The sequence below is a fragment of the Vicugna pacos genome, chromosome 35 (genome assembly GCF_048564905.1).
Source record: "Vicugna pacos chromosome 35, VicPac4, whole genome shotgun sequence".
NCBI lineage: Eukaryota > Metazoa > Chordata > Mammalia > Artiodactyla > Camelidae > Vicugna > Vicugna pacos.
In genome coordinates, this window is record NC_133021.1 from 2,858,363 (window position 1) to 2,875,962 (window position 17,600).

General features: G+C 48.8%; 1 long non-coding RNA gene across 1 annotated transcript; it reads left to right on the forward strand.

Annotated features, from left to right (window-relative positions):
- The first annotated feature begins 9,414 nt into the window (after positions 1 to 9,414).
- On the forward strand, positions 9,415 to 17,269 carry LOC140691464 (uncharacterized). Its single transcript, XR_012067089.1, has 3 exons — positions 9,415 to 9,582; positions 16,253 to 16,405; positions 17,169 to 17,269. It is a non-coding gene; the product is annotated as an uncharacterized lncRNA (long non-coding RNA).
- Positions 17,270 to 17,600: the final 331 nt, after the last annotated feature.

Consider the following 17,600-nt stretch of genomic DNA (forward strand, 5'->3'; position numbering starts at 1 on the left):
TGAAGCAGAAAAGACTGCTTTATTTCTTTGCCAGGCAAAGGAGCTCACAGTGGGCTAATGCCTCCAAGACTATGGGCCTGCCAGGGAGAGAAGGAAGGGTGCTTGAATTCAAGGAGTGGCACTGGTTTCCTTAGAGATCACATTCTGGGTGACAAATTGTTGCAAAATTGTCCTTGCTTTTGCTGAAGCAGCTGTTCCTTCCACTGGGCATGTCATTATGGGCACATTGTTGACCTCTGGCTTTGGGAATCTTCTAATATTCTTGTGCTTAGAACAAAGGGTGTGCAGGAAGGGAGGCTGTGGAAAAGCGCTAGAAAAAAAAAGTGTGCAGTTTAAAGTCAGGCTGGTATATGTCTCTAATATCTATGCAGACTGAGACCCAGGGCCTCCTTCTACAGCACCGGCACAGGACAGGACCTACATCTCAAACAGCAAAACACAAAGAAAACACAAGAGACTACAAACAAGTGCCTGTGTGTGCAGTTGCAATGAGTTATGAACAATAAGAGACAGAAAACAGAAACCCAATTGCCATTTCTGAGGTGTCGGGGGCAAAAGCACACAGCCCACCAGGGGGCTGGGCAGACCACCCAGCCACCCCTCCTCTCCAGCCTCACCCTGGTGGGCCAGAGCAGGAAAAACACCATCTGAACCTTTGAACACTTAAGCAGTTACAAATACCAGATGGTCGCCAATGACAATACTCCCCACTGGGAATTCCTTCCATATCTATGGAAAGTGGGAAGTGGACGCCATTCTCCCCTAACTGCTTCCTAATTAACTGGGGTTTCATCTGGGTTTTTTTCTGATGGAAAAATGCACGTGTTCATGCCATTTAGTAAGGGGTCATGTTAGAGATTTTACCATAGTTTGACAAAGGTAGGATACAAAGCACATCAAAAGCTAAAAAACATATAAAACCCTGGAATAACATTGATGAGCACAAGCAATAGCTGAAATATTCCTGAAAACACAGAGCACAGCTTTTAGGAATTGAAAAGAAACTTGGAAACCAATGAGGGACGTCAGAGAGAACTTCAGGGGCATTTGTGTCAGCGCCGTCAACATTCTGAATCCAGGTTTTCACGTCATCAAGAAGGGAAGGGGCATTTCCAGATTCATCAGGGATGTGAACACAATGCATGGCAGGAGTAATCACACTGGTTTCTCCCTGAGAAGCCGGCAGTATGTCTAATGCCACCTGGCTCTGAAAAGCTGTCTTCCACACTAGGGGGAACTCCGTGTTCAACAGTGTAAAACTCTGCTGGCTATCACTCGGGGCTTTTGTGTGAAGTTAGCCAAGGCCTCTACATGCAGGGTCACCTTCTCCAATCCTATATTAGGGACAAAGAAGTTGACTAGACAATAAAAACAAGAACAGCGTGAGGACAAGCCCCAGCAGCAGCCCTTCTGAGAAGAGGCTGCTGGGTCATCCTTCTCCTTGGAGTAACCAGGCACAGCCCAGATCAGAGCTCGGGCCAGGTGAGCTTAAGCCACTGAGCAAGGAAGACTCAGGTCTGCACACCTACGTGTGTGAGGACTGCAGCAAGTGTAAATGTGAGGAGTGCACCAACCCAAGGCCTGCCATCAGGTTGGATCTGCAACAAGCAGTCCCTGCACTTGGCCCAGAATGTGACTGACTGGGACCTGTGTCTGCATGTGAAAGGTCTCATCTCTCATTTTTCCAATGATGATGAGGACGACTTGTGTCCCTGCTGCCAGTCTCACCACTGTACACACTGGTCGGCCACAGGTGTCATCTCCCTCTTCTTGTCCTGACCATGGTGTTACCTTTCAGCCTAGGGTTGCCCCAGATTGTGCCAGGGGTGTTACGATCTGGTGAACAATTCTTAATGACACTGTAAAATTTCACATAGGTTGCTGCAAAACTCCCACTGTTTTTTCCAGACACAATGTGCTGTATCTCTGTTTACACAACACCACCTGTATCTGAGAAAACCAACTTATGCCCCACTGCATGACACAGTCACAAAACACCACACCACTATGTTGCACATTGGGAAGCGTGTGAACCAATCAGCACATTTTCAGACTGTGTCTTGCCCCACAGAAGCCTTCGCTGCAAGACCCTCACTTCCCTTGGACCCCATGCACACCACACAGTCACAGTAAAACTTAACTTTTACTTTCCAGGCTTCCTGACAAACCGTTCAGTGCAAAGAATATCTATGTGAAGATCCACCACTCTGTAAAAAAGAATATTTTAAGAGGCTATTTTAAATCTGATCTTGCTGGAACTTTTTATAAGGGACCTCAAGTTAAACTTTAAAAGGCCTCCCAAGGTCAGGAAAGCCACGCCACCAGCCCTCACCTGCAGTACCTGCGGGCCCAGGTGGATTTTTCTCTTCCTGAGTTCCAAAATATCTTGAGGTTCCTGCAGCTGCCATGAAGTGGCCTTCCTCATTCACTTGGAAAGGTTGTTAGGAACCTAAGAGTTTCCTGGAGGTCTCAGGTAGAAGGAAAAGATAAATGCTTCAATTCTGTTCACAAAGGTGTAATTTAACAAATTTCTGTAAGCCATAATTAGCTTCAGGGGAAGATTATCTCATATCTGGAAAATAAAGATTAAAAGCCAGAAATATTTCAGATAAAACCAAAAATTGGAACTATATTCATCAGTTTACTCCATTTCATGTAACTAATATTTCATTAACAGTTTTATGAAATAAAAAATTCCATTAGATTTCTTTAATTTCTTACCCAGCTCAGTGGTATGATCTGAAAATCAGAAACCTGTACTTATCAAAAAGTGCTTTCCATAAACCTTTTGAAAAGGAGGCATTTTGCAAGGGCATCAGAGTAAAAGCCTAACTGTCTATGAGTGACAGAAGGCTCAGGAAGGCATGGTTACAAACCTGATTACAATTCAGCTGACAAAGAAACTTGGTTAATGCTGTGACATACATTTTAAGACAATAACTGGAATTATGATTGATAATATTTTATCAGGACATACCAAATTTTAGGTATTCCATATAACTTCTAGAATCTTTATGCTAATAACATTCACAGGTACAATATAATGTAAGATATTTTGTCATCACTCATTCAATAATGCTTCCTATGTAATTTAACATATCAAATGAATGCAATCAGTTTGGGATCTCTTTTGGGGATGCTCCATGGGCTCTTTGAAGCATTCCAAAGTTAAATGGATGTCAAAGTAACTTAATTAATATTTGATAATTGGGAATTTTGTCAGAGTTTTAAAATACTTGGTCAGATAAGATCATAGATCATTGCAAAACAATTCTTATTTGTTTAACCAGAATGACAATAAAATATTTAAAGAGCAGCTAGGGAACAGATTGCCTAAAGACAAAGAAATTCACATACTCTGTTATCAGAAGCCACTCAACAGTTTAAGAAATCTTTCTTTCACTAACAGAGAGTAAAAACAAATGCAACCTTGCATCTGTCTACTCTTAACAAAATCCGTTTACCTAATTACATTTAATCAAGACTTAGATTTTCTTAGAAAATCCCAACCATGTACAAAATTCTTTTCTCAGTGTGTCTTTTCCACAAACCTCCTTCAACTATCTGTATCCATATTGTTTTGCCCCTTATTTTTTTCTGTTCAGAAACAAAAAGCTCAAGGAGAAAATCATCTTTTTTCTTTTTCCTTTTAACAAAAATCATTTCCATTCCTCACACCTTTATTTACTGAAAACATACTTCCAATTTTTTCTTACACACTGAAGGGCATACATACGGCATGCGGTATTACAGTAAAATACCACCTTTCCCCTAGTCATGGGTCTGTACCTAGTGTTGAACCAAGCAATCAAAATTCTTCCCAAAGGACTGTGATGAAACAGAAATGATGTCACCCATTTTGATCTCTAAGCAAAAGACACGAAGCAGATCTCAGTCAGCAGATGGAAGCCTCAGAAACCAGAAAGACCAGAAGCTGAAACTGAACTACAGAAATCCAGAATGGGTTCCAAGTCCCACTAAGCCCGTGATCACTACCCAGGTGGCAACTTCCAGATCAGGAATTCCAGTTAAGGGGTTCCACCAGATTGAGAATCCCTTTTCCAGAGTCTTACCCAGACATGGGCCCGGAGTCCTGCTGTGCACCCCTAGGGACTTACGCTAATTCTGGCTGAGGGGTCGTGACTTCTCTGATGTTGCTTTTCTTTTTCTCCACATAACTTCAGTGCAGCAGGAAGTCTAAGCTGGTGCAGGTGAGGGAAAAGGGTGTTTCCCCAAATCAATAGTGGCTTCAGCAGATGCCTGGGTGGTCCCTCCTCCATTCTGCACTCCGTTCCCATAGTCCCAACCACCAGAGACAGAAAAGTATGACCCTGATGAAAGCAATTGGAGTATATGCAAATAAATTGAAAGACATCTCAGGTTCATTGGTTGGAAGAACTATTATTGTTAAGAAATATTTCTACTACTCAGAGTGATATGTATATTCAATGTAATGCCTGTCAAAATTACAAGGGCATTGTTCCCTAAAACAGAAACACAATTATGCAATTGAAACTTGGGTTTGAACAAATTAATAGAGCATAAAAGTGTTCAAAAATGCAATAATTGAACTTTCAACTTTGTAAGTTAAAAGAAAATAAAGATAAACACAAGTGAAATAGGTTTGACTCATTTAAAATAAAGTAAATTTTAATAAAAATTTAAACATAATTAGGAATAAAGAATTAAATGAAGAATGATTATTTTATTAATAACAATTTTAAAAAGCAAAACTTTCAGGGAAATAAAATAAAAAAGGACAATTCAGACTTCATTTTCATTCAGGATGTAAAAATTTAGAAGTTTTAACTCTATCTAACAACAAATGAAAAACTAACTAAACAAACAAAATCAATGACTCCTGTTAGAAGCCTCAGAGTACTGAGGTTACAGGGCACATTGCCACCCCCAAACTGGGGAGACAGACAGATGGACACAAAGACATTCACTGACCAGAGTAGAAATGCACAAGCAGAAACCTCCATGGACCCCAGGGAGGAAACCCGAACCGAACCGTAGCTGACAAACTGCTGGAGGCTCAGTGCTCCAGTCTGAGAGTTAAAAACTGCAGGGGCCGCAGTTCTAGGAGGGCCCCCACTTTTGTTCAGGATTCCTACCAGGTTCTCACATTGACAATTGGAGACAATGTGCCTCACTTCCAGCAGGGGAAAAAGAAAGCAACTATTTTGAAATAGGCCCACAACATTTCATTCTTCTTAATGAGGGCTGCCCTCAAGAGAAAATAAACAGACCATAAACAACTGGGGACTGAGCAGAACATAACTGCCCTGAAATACACAAGTCCAGCCCTCCCTGGAGAAACCATATAAATGTAACAAATGTAAGAAAAGCAGTAGCCAGAGAGCTAATGTTTATTCATACCAAAGAACTCACATGATAGAGAAACTTAATGTTCACAACCAATGTAAAAAAGCTCTCATTGATCATAAGAACATATTCTCATTGCTGAGCAGACAGGTCTATAATGACTCTGGGTGAGCCTTCATCCAAGCTCCAGCCCTGGGTGCACACAAGAAAATGATATATAGGAATAATCTCTAAAACACAAAAGAAGGAAAAGCATTATTTTATTTGGAGAAGAAAGCTCTTAGATTGCACAAAATAATTCTTAGTGGAGAATCAATTCAGTCAATTACACGTTGGGTTTCTATTCCTCACACAGTGACACTTGCAGGACATTGGAGGATTCTCACTGCAGGAAACACTGTCAGTGTCATAAGTGGAAGAGGGTCTTTAGTGATCACTCATTCCTCAGTCAACTTTTGTGATCTCACACTGCAGAGATGGCAATGTTTCAGTCAATGTGACAAGGCCATCAGCTGGAATCCGTGTCAGAAAACATACTGAAAAGACAGGCTACGAAGAATCCTTTAGCATACTGCTGAGCGTTGGACTTTTGCTAATGATCTATTATTTTAAATTATAAGGTAAAGACAGGATTCCAAAATGTTCTTGGAAATGCTGAAGGAAATTTTGGAAACAAGTAATAACAAGATAAATCAACTGCAATTAATTCATACTTGCTTATATGCCTACAGTAATAGTTGTTGCTGAATTTGTCTTGACAAAACCATGGAACATTATGATGAATGAAAATGGAATATTTTTTCCTTCAATAATATATTACTAGTAATCCTTTAGTCAATCCCTATAGTTAATGAAATAAACACTATTACAAAGATATACATCAATCAGAAGATAACTTTGAATGATTCTGGAAATTGTGATGCCAAAAATAATGTCTTTAATATTAATTATATATATGTATGTATGTATATAAATATATATTTAATATTTATGTGCATATACAAAAATAACAAGAATGAGAGATAATTCTGATAAAAGAAAATTGAAGTGTATATTAAATTTTTGAGGGGGCTTCCACACCAGCCCTCACAGGTTCCCTCTTCCGCCAGCTCCCCCTGCCCCCTCCACACCCACCCATATACGGGAGCTCAGCCACCAGCCTGGGCATCTGCCTCGGGTTGCCTTGCTGCTGAACAGCACACATGTGAAATTAAAAAAAAAAAAATCACCCCAAGAAAATGCCCTCTGTGCAAGTTAAAAATGAATGAATTAATTAATATGTATGTATGTATGTATGTATATAAATCTCTCTCTCTCTCCCATGTGCTCCTTACACCCCGGGACCCGCGAGGGGGCACGGGCTCCGGCCGAGGGGCCTCTCCGGCCGGCGCGGCTCCCCCGGCCTCCCCGGGCGCACAGAGCTCAGCGCCGCAGCCACTCACAGCAGCTTCTTCCCCGAAAGCCACGGCGCGGGGGCCGCTGACCGACCGTGTGAGAGGGGACGCGGCCCACCGCCGAGGGGTGTGCGGGCTCAAGATCCAAGCCGCAGCGCCACCGCCGCCACCGCGCCCGGGGAGGCGGGTGTGGAGAACGAGCCCGAGACGGCGAAGCGCAGCGACCGCGGACGGCGCAGCCTCGTCCCCGCCGCCGCCTCCGCGCGGCGCCGCCCGCCCGCCCGGCGCGCGCCTTCAGAGCCCCGTCCGCACCGCCCTCCCCCGGGTCCCCGGGCCCCCGCCCGGATTTACGCCTTCTCCGGGGTTGCTCAGCCTAATCCATCCCCTCCCACCGAGCAGGGCTGCACAAAAATAAAAGAAAAACAGAATGGGAGGAAGGCTTTGCTTTTCTTGTTCCCTTTGGCTGGGTGGCCGTGCTGAAATTGTCAGTTCTTTTTGTCCCCACCCCAAGTTCACAGTCACCTGGGGAGCTCCCGAGGGGCTGGAGTCTGTGAGAGCGGGTTGAAAACTAGCAGAGCTCCACAAAGCCCGACCAGGGCGTCTGCACCGCCGCCCGATCCCGCGGAGGGATCATCCTCCTCCAGCCGCCTCCCTCGCTCTGCGTTTCTCTTCCAACCCCCGACCTCCTCCGCTCTCCGGCCGAGCCTGCTGCCCAGCGCCAGCTCCATCCTCCACCTGCCCCCTGGCTCCTCGGTCCCCGGCCAAACCAGCGATGAGATGTGAGGCAGGAGGGGGATTTGCGAGGGGACCTGCCTGCTTCCCACTCCCATGGCTCCCTGCCTGCTGCCTCCTCCTGCCTCCTGCTTCCCTCCTGCGTCTTTCTGACGCTCCCTAGTCGCCTCTGGTGTGCATCTGAGTGTGCTTTTTAGAAATTGCTCCTTGCTTTTGCAACCCTGAAGCCAAAGTGGGGTGATGGGGGCACCTAAAGGAGAAGCGGGATGTTAAAAAGGCAAGAGACTGTAGATTTGCAACACTGGACAACCAGCGGAGTACCCTGGCTCTTCTGATCTCTGTGCCAGGTGGAGGACTTTCCCGGTTTTAGAGCAAGACACTCATTGTTCTCAGTGCCCCCTATTTCCTCCGGGTTTAGGATCCATGGAGTCCCAGCAAAATGTTCTCCCCCTGGGCAGTGGCAAGGTGGTATCAGGGTGGTAGTTGGGAGGATTTCTCAAGAAGAAGCAACCATTGCTCCCATCTCAGTTTTGGTAGCTGGGTGGAATTCTGGGTTGAAAGTAAAAGTTCCCCAAATCCTGGTGGGTTTAGGTGAAGGGGATTCCAGGGTAAAGTCAGAGCTGGGAGATCCTTCTAAGTGTGCATCCCCTTCAGTATCTGCCTCCCATCCCTTGCCAGCTCCAAAAGTTTAAGTTTTAAACAGTAACAAGTAGTCAGTCCTAGAGGGTGGAGACTGGCAGTAAAATTTCACAGAACTCTGAGACCGACAATGAGTCATTCCCTGACTTAACCTGTCATTGTTGTTGCTGAGAGATGAGTGGGAAAGTGGGACATAGAAGAATGTTGCAGAAGTGGGAAGGGTTCCTTTTTCAGGACCCCATAGTACAGCAAGGTGTACATACACTTGATCTTGTAACCACAAAGAATTTCCCCAAGGAGATGCATTTCATAGCTCTTCCCTGAACATGCTCACTTCTTGCTTATGATGAAATAGTCCTAAGAACAAGCTGGGAGAAAGGTGTGTTTGGCAGGGTATCAGAGGTCCCAGCACTACGGTTTCAGAGACGGAAAAGGTGAGATTGTGACCCTCAGCAAGGCCTGCCTCCCCTACCTGGGGATCCCCAGAATTCCACATGCTGCTCCCATCTGTACCCCTGTGGTGTCTACCATCCCAGGAGGGCAGGACCCCATGCTGTCAGCATCACTGCTCTACCCTGGGAACCTGGCACACAGTAGGTATTCAGTAAATCATCATTGAATGAACAGTAATACTGGGTCCAATTTCTGTGGGTGTCTGTCCCCCCAGTTCAGGGACCCCCTCAGGGCCCACCTCACAACTGACATGAAAATAATAGTATCACCAGGAGCAACAATAGTTCCTCAGAATAAGTGGGCTTTTCCAAGCACTCTCCACCTGTTGCATCAGCCTTCCAGCCGGGAGGTGGGCTGTGAGGGGCAGCAGGCAGCACTGCACTCTCCACTGTAACAAGGAGAAAGCCAAGGGCCACAGAGAGGAGTGCCTTTCCAGTGTCAATGCTCACTTTCCCAACTTTTGGGAGACTGGAGGCTTTTCTGCTATATTCTGGACCTGAAGCCGCAAACCTGAGTGGACATGCCGCCCTCTCTGGAGCAAGGAACCACTAAGTGACCTGTCACTTGTCACCAAGCAGAGGGATTCATCCCAGCTCATCATGCTAACTGCAGATTGGGCTAACAGCAGGATCCTCTGGGAGACATCACACTCTTCCACTGTGGAAACGGGTGAACAGCCCACAGGTTTCCTGGAGAGGATGGTCACATGGCCTTGATCTGACCAATCAGCATTTTCCATCCTCCCTGGCCACTGTGATTGGCTCAGGGCTGGACACCAGCCCAATCAGTCTCCACAGAGTTCAGGCTTTGGTGCTAGAATCCTAGGGGAAGAGAAGTTCTATTTCAGTTGGGAGTTGAGGGGTGGTGATGTCATCCTGTGGCAGTTGGTGGCTGTCTTGCTCTCATAAAGGCAGAGCCATGTGAAGATGGCACCAATGCCAGAACCCAGAGGTGGGGAAGGATGACTTCTGCTGATGTCACTGAGCACCAGATAAAGCCCTGCCTGAAGCTGTCTCCCTGTGAATGTCTCAGTTAAGTAAGTCATTCTCTCCTGCCCTGTTTGCTTCTTTAAGCCACTTTGGTTTTCTGTCACTGGTTTAAAACAAACAAAAACAAAACTATTCTTTCAAGTTGGCTAAATGGAGACCCTGGAACTGCAACAGTGTGGTGACAGGCAATGATGTGGCTAATAGATTCCAGAGCCCTCTGTTCAAATAGAGGATTGTAACTGACAAGGGAGAGTAAATATGGCCTCAGTGAATGGATTTGCCTAGTGGCAACTCCCAGTTCCTGGATATTAGTGTGCACACACTCAGCCGGGTCTCAGCTCTGCTGTCACACCTGCTAACCCACACCTCTCCTCTCCCACGTGCCTGGCCTTGGGGCTGGACACCCCAGGGAACTTGGAACAGCCCAGAGTTTTGTGTTGTAATTTACACAGGCTGCCCCCACGTCTGAGGGTGAGGGTGACTGGGTTCCAGTTTACAGAGGAGAAAACAGACTAGAGGGGCTTGCTGGTGAGCTGTGGGGGTGGGACTCCAATCTACCATCTGACCTATGACTTCAGAGTGGGCAGCCTCCCCACCCTTAGCCAGGATGCTTGCTAAGCCTAGGGGCTCAGGAGTCCTGCTCCGTCCATCACTCCACCTGGAGGTGAGGGTGGGGAGCGGAGGGGTGGGCTCTTCTCTATACAACACTCACCCCTACAGGGACTCATGTGTGACACCACAGACTGTAATTCCTTTCTTATGACCTGGGCCTCCTTGGCCAGGTGTGAGAGGCGCCTTTACATGTGGGCACTGCAATTCATGGGTGCACATGTGAGCAGGTACACCTATGACTGAGGGAACAGCACCCCAAATTAAAGCCCCCCATGCTCAGACGATTACATTCTGGAAGTGAGGTGTGCCCAGGGATCAGGGGGCCAATTCTCAACTTGGGGGCAAATTGTTGTCATCCAGGGGGATGATATTTTAAATTAAATTACCCATTTGCAATCCAATAGTCAAGCCCCTTTCTCAGCAGCTTTGTAGCCTCTCAGCTTTTACTCCTCTCTGTGACCACGTTCTTAGCTTCAAATTGAGTCCCATTATGGACATAAATATATCCCTTTCATGTGTCACCTTCAGAGTAAGAGACCACCGCAAACTCCCTTCCCTTCCCCTTGTCAACACCTCCACACCGGAAGTGAGGCTCTTTTGAAGCATTTGTGCTGATGTGTGAGCTAAAGATTTAGAATGACCAGGCTAGGAGGGGCCTGCCCCACATGTCAGGGGGGGTGGGCGGGTAGCTGGTGATGATTCACCTATAAAACCTCAGCTGGTATCAGGCAGTGACAACAGAGTGGCAGCCAAGGGCTGAGCAGGTGCAGAATAAGCAGATTAAATGTGTTTACGCAGCCACCTCTGGGATGGCGGCCCCGGAGCATGACTACAAGTGTGGAAGGTAGAGGGTCCCCAGAGCCTGTACCCCTAACTTCTAAAAATCAGGGTTAAGGTGTAGCTTCGAAATCAGAAAGCTGGTGTTCAAAGCTTCCACCATCACTTGCTCAATTATTCAAAGCAAATGAGCTTCAGTTTTCTCATATGTAAAATTGGAACATTGAAGCCTCTCCCTCTGTATATATCACATTTTCTTTATCCATTCATCTGTCGATGGACACAGGTTGTTTCCATATCTTGGTTATTGAAAATAATGCTGCAGCGAACATGAGGGCACTATTCTCTCTTTAAAATAGTGATTACATTTCCTTTGGCTATATTCCCAGAAGTGGAATTGCTGGACCATATGGGAGTTCTATTTTTGAATTTTTGAGGAAACTCCATACTGTTTTCCACAGTGATGGCACAGTTTACATTCCCACCAACAGCGCATGAGTTTCCCTTTTCTCCACAACCCAGCCAGCACTTGTCATCTCTTGTATTTTGATGACAGCCATCCTGACAGGTGGGAGGGGATATCGCACTGTGGTTTTGATTTGCATTTCCTTGATGATGAGTGATGTTGAGCACCTTTTCATGTACCTGTTGGACACCTGTGTGTTTTCTTTACAAAAATGTATTCAGTTCCTCTGCCCACTTTTTAAATCAGATTGCTTGTTTTTGCTGTTGAACTGTTAGAATTCCTTATATGTTTTGGGTGTTAACCCCTTATCAGATATATGGTCTGAAAGTACTTTCTCCTAGTCTGTCTGTTACCCTGACCTCAGCTTTCTGGAGTCAGACCCGCTACCTTTGCGCCACGAGGTCAGCCGCGACCTCTGCTTTCTGGATGACCGGGGTCCAGGCACTCGGGAATCATCCCTTCTCACACGTGTTTCCAATAGTGGGTGGGTGGGGGCTGTGTTCTGATAAAACTGCAGAGCTGTGGGTCACCATCCCCTCTTCTAGGAGTTGGGCTCTCAGGAGTGCAGTGTGGGCAGGGATGTTCCCCTGAAGTCATGCGTCTGATAGTCACGTGGTCTGGAGCTTACATCTTCTAGCCCGGTTGTGATGGGGCAATTTGTAAAGGGAGGACCTTGCAGCTAAAACACTGAGCAGGTGCTTGTGTGCCTTGTTGGAAGGACCTGGAAACCAAGTTGTGTGGAACAGGGACTTCCCCAGGTCACAAGGCTCAGTTCAGACTTCTGGGTTGCAGAAGTCTGCTCTGAGCCACTGTCACTGAGGAGGGAAGGGCCTCAGGCAGGAGGGAGGAGCTTCAGGATTGCACTTGCCCTGATTGTCAAGGGTCAGCTCTGGTGACATGTAGCACATAGCTTAGCTTTGGACCTGTAAGAGGAGAGATTCTTGGGGGAGGGCTGGCTTTTTCCTCTGATTGAGGGCCTACTGTGTGCCAAGCACAGCAGTCCTCTGAGTCAGTGCTGGAAAGCCAGGCACAGAGAGGTAGGGGAAAGCCTCCAGGCCACACGGTGGTAAGGGCAGCACTGGGGTCTAATGCAGACCTGACGCCCAGCCCACACTTTCTCCTTTCCCAGGACCGTGGTGATCCCACTTGTTGGGATCCCCTGATAGGGTATGGGCCCTGGGACCTTCCCTGCTAACATGTCAGGAGCCTTAACAGGGAGGTCGGGGTAATTCCTGAGTCCATGATGCCCAGAGGCTGCTCTCAGTGAGGGGCCCAGCACACACTGGGCCGAATCCTAGCTCTGTCCTGAGTCACTATCCTCCCTGCCTCAGTTCTGCCCACACAGGGCTGGAACAAGCAGACACTTTACAAGTTTTTAAGGAACCTCCAGGATACTGGAAGCAGCACCCGCCCACAGGGAGGGCCGTGGGGTCAGCTGCACTTGTCTCCTTGTCTTTTTCTCGCCTCTTTGCTGGATGAGGAGAAGTCCTAGCAGGGCCCTGGCTTGTCCCAATTCTCATCCCCTCTCATGGCCCAGCAGGGGGTGGTGTCCAGGCTGGACTCTGTCCTCTGCTCCTTCTGGGCACCCTCAGGCCCTGCACCTTGGCTGCCTGGACACTGTCTTCCAGGGGCCTCTGTGTGCTTCACCACGCACCTGGCATTCCTCAATTCTGGGCTAATCCAGTGCCTTCTGGCCCTGGGCCTCACACCGACTCCGTGCTGAGTGGAAGTGCACTGATGGACATGCTGGGCCTCCTGGACTGTCTGGGGGAGCCCGATAACCCCGTCTTGCTCATGGCCCAGAGAGACCAAAGTGGTGAGAGGGTGTGTCTCCATTCATGTGGATTTGCTCAGAGATTCTTAACAATATGAGGGACAAAAGGATGACATGAACACAGAAGAGCTGGGTGGAGGGGATGTCAGCAGAGCATGAGGTGGGGGCGAGCCCGGGCTGGTCTCATAACCCCCTCAGCCTTGACTTTCTCATCTTTAAAGTGGGACAGACTATTGTGAGGTGAGCGGGATCCTGACCCATGGCCACTGTCCTACACGCCTAAGAAAGAGAAGCTCACTGACTCCTCGTGGAAATTTGTGGGGCAGGGACAGCCGTTGTCACCCATTCCTGCAGAAGAAGTAACTGAGGCACAGAGAGGACAGGTGAGGTGACCACCCCAGGTTACAGAGCCCAGGCCATCTGGTTCCAGTGTCCAGGCTCATGGTCGGTGCCCACTCTGGGTGTCCCCCCTCCCTTCACCTTCCACTGGGACCCACGGCCGCAGCTTCATCTCAGTGTGATTGTTCATGGGGAGCAGGGAGGGGGCACTGAAGGCCCGTTTCTCTGAGCACTGCTTTCCCAGGAGGATCAAGGGGTTGGTTTTATTCACTGCTGGACACCCAGGCCTGGGCCCAGGCCAGCCACCCTGCAAGGCCTGAATCAATGATTATTGAGTAAATACCTGAACATCTGCATGTAGCTGCATAGTGCCCCATTTCCTCATGTTCACAGCACACCTGGCTGCACGGCTGACACTTCTTGTCATCAGGCCTCTGCCAGGGACAGTCAAGGGGATCAGAGCTGCTCAGCTGGGGACAGGGAGCCTCAGGGGCCCTGTGGCTGTCCCAAGCCTCTCCTGGGCTGTCCCATGACAATCCACAGGGAGGCCCAGCCAGCTTCCAGGAGCAGCAATGAGGGCCTCACCCCAGGGGTGTGGAGTAGGTGTTGAGTGACTCTGCATCTGACGGGGCCCTGGGGGTCAGGCTGCTTTCAACATCCATTCCAGGCCTACACCCCTGCTGGCAGCATGGAGCTGGTCATAAAGGACACAGGCCATGGGGCCAAGGTTATAGCAGGTCCCTGTTCCCTCTCTGTGCCTCAGTGTCTTCATCTGTAATGGAGAACTAGTAACAGGGCCATGGAAGGGCTCACTGAGATCCTGCTCTGTGGCCTTGGGTAGACACTGCCCTCCTTGTACCTCAGTGTCCTTGTCTGTAACACAGAACTAGTAGCATTTTTCTTTGCCCCTTTGGCACATTTTTCTGAGTCACTTTCCATATTGGGCCCAGGGCTCTCACAGAGCTCACAGATTGGAGAGGTAATCAGAGTGATGTCCCAGCTCTGGGGGTGCCAGGGGAGGCCAGAGGGGCTGCAGGAGGGACTTGGAATCCAGAAGAACTTCATGGAGGAGGTGAGGTCTGAGCTGTGTCTCCAAGGATAAGCTGTCATCTAGCCGGAACCCACGTACATGATACATGAGAGTGTGAATGAATGAATGAACATCCCTCTAACAGAGAGTGAGGGGGGCAGCCCCCCAGGCCAAGGCAGGAAATGCAGGGCACCCTGGGGGAACAGAGGGCCAGGCTGCAGTGTGATGCCAGCCTCATCATTTATGGACATCTTGCCACCACTATAACCTGTGCTCTGGTGAATTTGGAGTCCTCGTCTGTCCTCTGCTCCAGGGTCCTGCTGTTCATTCCCAACTCTGCCCACTTGTCAAAATCTGTGTCCTCAAGTGAACATGGACCCGCCTCATGGAGGATTGTGAACAGGGTGTTTGTGTGCAGCCCGAGGCTGAAGCGGGGAGGAGAGGATGATGGGGTTTCCCCAGAGCGGGATCATGGGCCGGGAGGCATCAGAGGGATGAGGAAGGCCGAGCCTCAGGACTAAAGGATCCCACTGGTGGTGGCCTCTTTCATGAGGGGACTTCACAGGGAGGAGGAAGTCATGGGGCAAGGGCAGAGCTCAGTTTGGGGTTCGCTGACCTGGAACAACTCAGCACAGAGTTGTCCAGAGGAGCTGGAGGTAGGGGACAAAGGTGCCACTGAGGTCAGGGTCAGAGCCTGAGACCCAGATGAGTGGGGCAGTGATGCAGGAGAAGGGGCTTGAGGATGTCAAAATGTTCACTCACTGGGACCTCAGGACGTAGATCTTCGTGTTCACTTCACAGCTGCCTGGTGCCTAACAGAGCTGGGCTTAGGGAGGTCACTCAGACACGTGCTGACAACCCAGGTTCTCCTGTTTCCACACTAAATCCCTGGTGTGGAGACAGCTGGCACTCTCTTGAGGCATACAGACCCACCCCTGGGCTCTCTGTATGCCTGGAGCCTAGTGGCAAATTACCTCCCACTCCCCACTGCACGACCCTTGGCACACCTTCGTTTCTACAAGATATAAAACATCTTGTCTTAATGTGTGTTTACTCTATGAAAACTCATTGCCTCAGGAACACAGGCCTCACATCCTGCCCTTATCAAAGTGGTAAATCCTGTTGTTCAGGGAAGCCCCTGACAGATCTCACAACCAACCAGGTACCTGTGCATGAATTGATCATGCAGCCCCCTCCTCCTTGTGTGCACAGCACCCCCCAATAACAGACCCCACACTCCTACCCTTGGTGCTCATGCAGACACCTCTTGTCTGTGGGGCCCGATGTGGCCTATAGCAGTGTCCCTATTAAACTTTCCTAAACCCTTCTCAGACCCTGGTAGTTCTTTACCAACCCAAGTAACTAGCTCGCCATTGTGCCCAAAACACCTGAGGCAGAATTGGCTAAATTTTACAGATTAATGATGCAGGTTATTTAGCTAGAAAGGTGAGATTAATGCTTACAAATAAAAAACAACATACATACTCAAGGTGGGACAAAGAATCCACAAGGACATCTAAGACCCTCCACGTGCATCCCACTGTGGCCTCAGGGCCTTTGCACTGGCTGCTCTTTCAGCCAGGAACTCTCTCCCTCTGCTTCTAAAACACCTCCAGGTGTCTGCTCAAATGTCTTCCCTGACCTTATTTTTCTCCATGTAACTTATCACCGCCGGACATTGTGTGTATTTTACTTATTTTTCTCTGTGTCCCCCACCAGGCTGTCTGCTGCATGAGAATGGAGACCTGCCTGCTTCACTCCCTGCTGTGCCTGGTATCTGGAACCCGCCCAGCACACAGTAGGACCTCAGTGAATGTGTGTCGGGTGTATGAACGCTGTAGGCCACAGACAAGAATCTCCCCAGCAACGATGGTAAGAGTCATTAATTCACTACTTGCTGAGCCCTACTGTGTGCTGGGCACTGACCTGGGTGGGAGGCACACAGTGGGTGAGACACACAGTGAGCACACACAGTGTGTGAGGAGGGACACGTGCTCTGGAGAGCACACAGAGTTCAGATAAGTCAGAAGTTCAGGGTGGAGGAGGAGAGGGCCGGGTTGGGGGGCCAGTGGTGGCAGGGGAGACAGAGAGGTGGGGCCCAGGTCGTGCAGAGCTTGATGGCTCCTGTGAGGGCTTTCCCTCTGGGCAGCAGAACCACGGCTGGGTGCGGAGCAGTGGCCGAGTCCTGAATGCTATGCAGGAAAAGAAGTGGGTGTCTGCTGGGGAGATGTGCGTGGAGGAGGCTGTCCCTGTAGACTGTGCAGGCAGGGAAGGCTCCTCCTCTGAGGTGACATCTGAGGGGAGCCCTTGTATGGACCGTGTTTCTACCTTCTGCAGACTGGATGCCTTCATCTGCCCTGCAGACCTAGGCGGGACACACCCTGTTCTCAGTCACCTGGACTTGGCCTCCTGCCTCCCTTGTGGGCCCTCTCACCCCAGGAGGAGTCCTTCTTCAAGGTCTAACCCCCCACCTTTTCCACTGGACTTGGACTCACACTGAGCCACTGTCCACCTGCCCAGCTCACCCAGAGTCAAGTCCAGACACTTGGGGTCGCCATTCAACCCTAGAACCCATGAAGTTACTCAACTGGCCAGTCCTCAGCCTGCTCACCTGCCTCGCCTTTCCCTCCTGCAGAAACCCTGTGACAGCCCCTGTTCACAGCGCCCTGCCCCTCCGCTCCTGGCCCCGGGATTCCCCCCGTGGTGTGGCCCCACGTTGGGTGCCGGCCCACCGCCAGTCCGGTGAGTAGAAACTGCCTTTTCAATGGCAGTTGTCTCCTGATCTCTTGGCCTTCCTGAACCACAGATTTTCTACTAAAATAATCTATTTCAAACCAGCCTGTGAGACTCTTTGCAGACACTTATAGTAAACAAATGAAGAACAAAAGACCTGTATAATTTTTACATCGTCAACAAGTTTAATATTTTAATATAAATTAGAATTCCTTTCCCCCATAATATCATAGGCTCCTTGAGGGTGGAGGAGACATAAACATTATGTGGACAGGACCTGCAAGGTCCTAAATATCTGTCTTCCCAAACTGAGGGCTCAGGCCCAGGCTTAACC